Source organism: Cololabis saira, chromosome 15 (assembly GCF_033807715.1).
Source record: "Cololabis saira isolate AMF1-May2022 chromosome 15, fColSai1.1, whole genome shotgun sequence".
In the NCBI taxonomy this organism is placed as follows: Eukaryota; Metazoa; Chordata; class Actinopteri; order Beloniformes; family Belonidae; genus Cololabis; species Cololabis saira.
In genome coordinates, this window is record NC_084601.1 from 27,318,501 (window position 1) to 27,326,105 (window position 7,605).

The following is a 7,605-nucleotide window of genomic DNA, read 5'->3' on the forward strand; positions in this document are numbered from 1 at the left end:
CCGTTGGAGTGTCGCAGCGCGTGCAGCACCCACCCAGAACTAATCTGAGGTTTGCCGGCGTATTTGCCAATTATTTCACAAGTCTGCAGGCGCTGGTTACATTGTCACGGTGTGGCAGGGTGTTCAGATTTACATCTACTGTGGAGAGGGGTTTTCAATATCTGTGATTTGGTGTAAATGCCCACCAGAGAGCAGTGTTGCATTAAGTAAGGGATAATGCCCTTCGAGGTGTCCATTAACAGAAATATATGGACGACGCGGGGCCGGATGGTTTGCCTCCGCGAAGTCACCTCGAAGGGCATTATCCCACTTATACCACGGTCACTTACCAAAAAACATAAATATTAAATCAGTTATTCATGCTTTAATGTGTTTTCAGTTGAAATCATTAGTTTTATAACAAGCCGCGGCTGAGCGGACTATTTAATCTCTCGTCTGCAGCCGTTGGAACATGGTAAGTTACAAAGTTTTTTAACAAGCCATAACTCAGTTTCCTTGGTAACACCTGAGGGTCTGACTAATACCTGGAACAATCACTACCGTCCCATAAGGTCCTTATGCAATAGACACAGTGTTGACTTCTCCAGTAACTAAGACGGTATTCTAGTGATATTCTAGTCCGCTCAGCTCCGCTCGGTGATGGTATGGTAACAAACTATAAATATATTTGTTTATTTCCGGTTTCTTTTCATTTTCTTTTCTCTCCTCTTCTGCATCCCAGTCATCAAAATTGTTAAATTAAAATTGTTTATATATATATATATTTATATACACACACACACACAAATGTTATATGAATATCAATAACACATCCTCACACCTATATACACTGATATAAATATACCCATTTATAGATTTTATATATCGGTATACACAATATACAAAAAAGAAAACGAAAGAAACAAATCATAACGGCCGAGCCCCCCCCAAAAAGCAACCCGAACCCCCTCCTCCCTGTATCTTGTAAAAATAATTTGTTTATATTTGCTTTTAAACGTAAATATAGTCAAACTTCTGTTGTTGTTGGTGTTGTTATCAAATGTTTGAAAACAGCGACCTCCTCTGGTTCCTTTGTGAACTGCAGCTCGTTTCAACAGCCAGGTTCATCATGTTGTCTTGTGTGATCGCAGCGCCCCCTGCTGGACAGATCCCGGTACTGACTGCTGAAGCCCCACAGCAAACTTCCAGCTCACAAACCACCAGAAAGTCACTCATCGGGACAGAGTTGAACATTGTTTTACTTCACACCACATATTTTCCTCGAATCTTCCATCTTTTCCTTTTTTTCCAAGTTATTTTTTATTGAACACAAAGAGATTAATACACATTTACACTCTTTATCCATATTAACAGATACTAACAGAACAGGTGCAATCGTGTACAATGAAATAAAAGAAATGAAAGAAGTCAATATGATAAACCAAAAATAAAAGACGAGAGAGAAAAATAAAAACAAAAGGTTAACAGGATGTTCATAGCTTTGTTAATGCGTCTGTTACTAGCGACCAGCTGTCACTGAACTGGTTAGTTTTTAGCTTCAATCTTGCTGTAATTTTCTCCATCATACACACATGTCTTATCCTCTCTCCAGTGTGTCATGCTTGGGGACTGTGCTTTCAGCCAGTTCACTGTAATAATTTTGTTGCCCACTAAAAGCAGAATTCTCAGTAGAGAAGCCAGATCTCTCTCCATCATATCATCTGGAAGTATACCTAGTATGACTAGGGCTGGCCCCATAGTAAAATCAACATGCAGCATCTGTCTAATCTCTAATTCAACCTTCTTCCATAAATCAGTGAGCTATAGGCAGTTCCCAAAATATATGTGTAAAGTCCCCAATCAGACCACAGCCTCTCCAACACAGCTCAGACATATTGCTGTATTTTGATGTGATGACAGGGGTGTCAAAGTACCGCATCTTCACCTTCCAGTCAAATTCCCTCCATAATGGGCTATTAGTCAATCTATCAATCAATCAATCAATCAATCACATTTTATTTATATAGCACCTTTCATCCAGGTACATGAAATACAAAGTGCTTAACATTTTGACTGAAAAATAAGCATAATAAAAATAAAAATAAAATAAAAACTGGGAGACCAATGCACACTGACATACAATATAGGTAATTAAAATGAAATAATGATAAAAATTCAAGAATTAAGGCTAAAAATAATCAGTCCACAACAATAAAATATAACAATAATAAAAACATTACAAGAAATAGATAAATGTAAATGTACTTTATTTATATAGCCCCTTACATCGACCTAGCGGTGAACCAAAGTGCTTTACATAATTTGATTGAATTTGATTGAATTTATTTATTTAAAACAGGGATAATGCACAAAAAAAAACAATCTTGTAAAACAAGAAGAGATGCTTTGAGCCAGGTTATAGCAACAATTGCTAATTTCCGCCTGTAGTCCCTGGGCAGGTAAAGTGCTAAGCAGATACAATATTAAGATTAATTGAAATAAGACATAACCATAATATTTAAAAATTTGACAGAATGCACTAATAAATAAAAGCACGGAAACACGAGCGCCAAATCATAAAGTGCACAATAGAGACCAACAGCACATACACTCTCTCTCACTCTCATCACACATTCAAACACATACACATACAATACACAGATAACAATCATCCTCATCCTCAACCACACTCATAACCAGACACATACACACACTCACATAATACTCAACAATGTGTGCAAACTTGCTTACTTAGTAACCAGCGCTTTGACAGCTTTAACATACAATCAACAAAATAAAACAAGAATAAAACATATGAACATATAAAACAAGTATAAAAAAGTGTCGCCACACTACTGTATTAAAAGCCACCCTGAATAAATAAGTTTTCATTTTAGATTTAAAAAGGCCCAGGTCAGAGATGGTGCGTAACTCACAGGGGAGCTTATTCCAGAGCCTGGGGCAACTGAAAAGGCTCGGTCCCCCCAGTGCTTCTGCTTTGACCTGAGCACTTCCAACAAATGTTAGTTGGAGGATCTCAGAGCTCTGCCAGGCTCACGCTGCGTTAAAATCTCTGATAAATAAGGAGGGGCAAGGCCGTTCAGAGCTTTATAAACAAACAAAAAATACAGTTAAAAAGTGAGTCAATCGGCCTAGTGTAATCTATGCCCTGCTTTAAATGTTTCCTCTCATTGGTCATCGGTTATTATAATGTTCGCTTCCAATTTCCATTTTTCTTTGACCCCCTTATTATCACCATCCGATTCCTGTTGTAGGGCTTTATACTTTTGTTCTGTTTTGACTGGAGTTATCCCTCCAGGCACGGAAGCCAGTGCCACCAAGTAGCAAACACTTGTGTGACTGATCAAACTTGTGTGTTCTTCGTTTGCCTGTCTAGAGAAGTAAACATGCACATCTGCTGCCAGCTGGGAGAACTGCAGCCACCAGCATTCCCAGTCTAAAGTTATTCTACTGATTCATCTGAAAGCTATGCAGAACATCCCACCATGGGAGGAATTTCTGGCTAATGAATGAAAAGTCGGACAAAAACAAAGCTAGCAGGGCCAGTTTATAGCCCAAACAGGGTTTCCCACCCTCTTGCCCTTTTATTTATAGCACGACTTTCTAAATTGATACGAGTCTTTCAGTGAAATGACTGGAGTGTGGAATGAAGCTTTTATTGTTAATGTGCAAATATATCAAGGCTCCAGGGAAAGGGAAGTGCTGATTTTTCATAGTTCAGTTGTTGACAGCAACATGCGACAAACAAGCATTGTCTTGAAGTGTAAAGCTTTATCAGCTATGAAACTGTTCGCAAGAAACAGCCAGTGGCTTTTATGAACCAGACGTTACCCTTAAAGGGGAGACATGGTGACTTTTTCCATAAGTAGACGCAATTTCCTGAGACATTATTTAAATGAATGTGGCCAAAATATCACAGAGATGCAGAACAAACGCGTCAGTCACCACCATGTCTTTACCACTCTGTTTTCGACCGCCGCTATTTAAGATGCTGAATTTAGTCCACTGTCTTTTTCGTGAGGTTTGATCTCTTGACATTGGTGTTGCAGCTTTCTGCTCCCACTTCAAAGCTACAGTAAATACACCATGATGGGGAGGCTGATCTGCTACGCTGATGTTACTGTGAATGTTCACATCTAAAATGCTCTCATCTTTTTAGACCTAAAAAAGCCTCAAAACAATGTAAGTGACAACAAAAATCCTTTGGTGTGAATGTGTCATAAATACATTGGTTTAGCTTTTGGCTTTGGCTCTAGGGTCGCCACCCGACCCGTAAAATATGGAATTATCCTTTATTTGAGAAAAAAATGTTGCGTCCCGTATTGAACTAATACGGGACGCGATTTGTCCCGTATTTTCATTAACCCCCCATACACACGTCTGTCACACACACATCAACACTAAATTTATCAATAATGAACAAAATAAAACTCAGATTAGAGAATATTTTATGAAATCAATAAACATTTCCATCATCAAAATTATAACAAATAAAGGTTTAACATATCTCGCTTTGCATGTAATAAGACTAGGTAATATATTAGTTTCACCTTTTAAGTTGAATTATTGAAATAAATTAACTTTTACACCATATTCTAGTTGAATTATTGAAATAAATTAACTTTTACACCATATTCTAGTTGAATTATTGAAATAAGTTAACTTTTACACCATATTCTAGTTGAATTATTGAAATAAATTAACTTTTACACCATATTCTAGTTGAATTATTGAAATAAATTAACTTTTACACCATATTCTAGTTGAATTATTGAAATAAATTAACTTTTACACCATATTCTAGTTGAATTATTGAAATAAATTAACTTTTAAACCATATTCTACTTGCATTATTGAAATAAATTAACTTTTACACCATATTCTTCACCTGTAGCTATATTATACATCTGGGTTGATGTGGACATACGTAGCATAGGAGGCTATTTCAGTTGCTAGTATGGTTCGCTGTCTCTACAGTCATGATGGAAGTTCAATGCTATTAAAGCACTTTAAATCAAAGTATTTTGTTTTTTCATATAAAATAAACACATTTTTATTCAGTTTAGAAGTTTTGGGGCTTTTTTCTTGGCTCCTGCGCTGCTGAAATCAGGGCGTCCCTTATTTCTATTTCTGAAAGGTGGCAACCCTATTTGGCTCCTATCAGGTCTTTCTTAGCTCTGTGAGCGAGTTTCATCGTTGTGTAGGAGTGTTATAGTGCCAGAGATGACGAGGGGAGGAGAGCTGTCTAGTCCCTCTGGTGATTTCTACTGACAACTTTGTCCTAAAAGAAAACAGATGTGACACATATAAAGATTAAAAAAAGCAAGGAACTTTATATTGCTTTTTTTTTTCTTCGGCTCAATCATTCTATTTTTTAACTTCTAGATTTAAACTCTTTTCCTTTTAAATTCACTTTTAAATGTTTTTAATTTGAAGCACTTTGAATAGTTTTGCATGAAATGTGTTATATGAATAAACTGCTGCGGTTGACTCCAGTACTGGAGATCTTCTTAGATCCGTCTGAAGCAACATGCTTGTCACTTTTCTTTTCTTTCTTTGACCTTCAGGTGATTTGGGTTATGAGGTCCAACCGAATGCTTTCGGTTAGACGTTGTGTTTGTGTTCAGGTTTACCAGTCACAGAAGACGCGGTGAGGAGCACCAGGATTAGTGAAACACACGGTTCGTTCTGACATGTCCATAGCAATGTCAAATGTATTTATAAAGCAAAATAAAAAACAACCGAGGTGCTGCATGGATAAAAATACCATAGACAATAAAACACATACAAACAGCATGAGAAAAAGACTTAATTAACTTACTTAAAAGCTATGATATGTCTGAATATTTGTACAGTACATTGTGTCCACACAGTGACCTAAAATTATAGTATAATTTGTGGATAATTATTTTTGCTGTGGTATTATTAAGTTAAAAGAAAAGAGGCTAAAACTTAAGAATGATGTGGGTTGCCCTGTGGGAAGAGCTGCTGATCGGCTCAACTTCAGGTAGAGGCAGAACTCCTAAGATGATCTACTACAGTAACAATTATGTGACCCCTTGTCCAAGGTCAAGCAACACTGGGCAAGAGACCTATGGATGTTTCTCTTGAGGATTGGAAGTCATGTTTGAATAACATTAACACAATGTACAAAGAAATGGGTAACAGATTTATTCAACTGAAGATAATACATAGATGGCTTCGAACACCACAAAAACTCTATAAATGGAAGTTAATACTAGACTCTTGCTGGAGGTGCGATGGAAGTGGTGCCTCTATTAGGGCTGTTCGATTTTGCCCAAAAATAAAATCTCGATTTTTTTCTCTCAAAATCCGATTTTCGATTACGATTATGATTATTTTGTGAATTGACAAAAGGCAAAGAAATGATTTCAAATATGCTGTTTTTTTATTGAACATTTGCCCCATTGGGCTTTAAGTGCAAACTTTGCTCTTATTAAACCAAAAATGAATGAATAAAGTGCAAAACTCTGTAAAATAAGTTGAAAAAAAGTTTAAAAAAATATAATAAAATATAAAGTTTTATCTCTGAAAAAAAAAATCAGCAAATCAGCACTTGCAAACATACAGTAAGTTATATTTCCAATTAAATAAAACAAGACATTAATCATTAATATGGTATCAATCACTAATATGTGTGCAGACAAGGTAAAAAAAAAAAAAAAAAGGCGAAAAATCGATTTTACGATTTTCACGTTTTAACATCGTACTAATTACATAATCGCGATTACGATTTAAAATCGATTAATCGAACAGCCCTAGCCTCTATATTACATATACTGTGGAGCCAATGCCCAATGCTTAAGGACTTTTGGAACAATATACACAAGATTATATTTGAAGTCCTACACAAAAGGTTCCATATCTCTGCAAAACTGGCCATCTTGAGCTCAACAACAGAGCTACAGGACTCACACCTCCCCTCCTTTGAAACGAGATGGATAATCTTGGCTCTTACAACACACAAACGGGTTCTGTTGAGACACTGGAGGAAAAAACACCCACCTCGTCATGAAGAGTGGTCTACAACAATGACACAGCTGGCTGCTTATGAGACTGACATACTCCGTACTGGACAAACTGCACCAATACATGTTTACCTGGGGCCCCTTTACCAGCTGGCTGGCTATAACTTAGTGTTTGAGTTAACAATGCTGAGCCATAGATGATTTATTTATGCTTGTTTCCTTGGAATAGATCAGTGTGTGGTCTGTGTGTTTATTTCATTTTATTAATTTTATATTTTTGTAGTGTTTGTGCATAAATGTGTGCACTTATGTTTGCTGTCTGTTATGTTAAAACTTGATAAAATGTTCATTACAAAAACCAAAAGAATGATGTGGGTAATACTAAGCACCTCACTGCTTTCCCAGCTTCAGACAGGAACGCGGTGCATGGAGTGCTGCTTGGATATTTGCAAAAATAGTATCCCTCAGGTGCTCTTCAGTCGGGGAGATCCGTAAATTGTTGTAGACAGAGAACTGAGGCACTCATGAGGGTAAGGTTAATAAAATGCCTTTATTATTGCATGGCTAATCCATTAAAAGCGTGTCTACGCGTTTCAGCCAAACTGGCCTTCGTCAG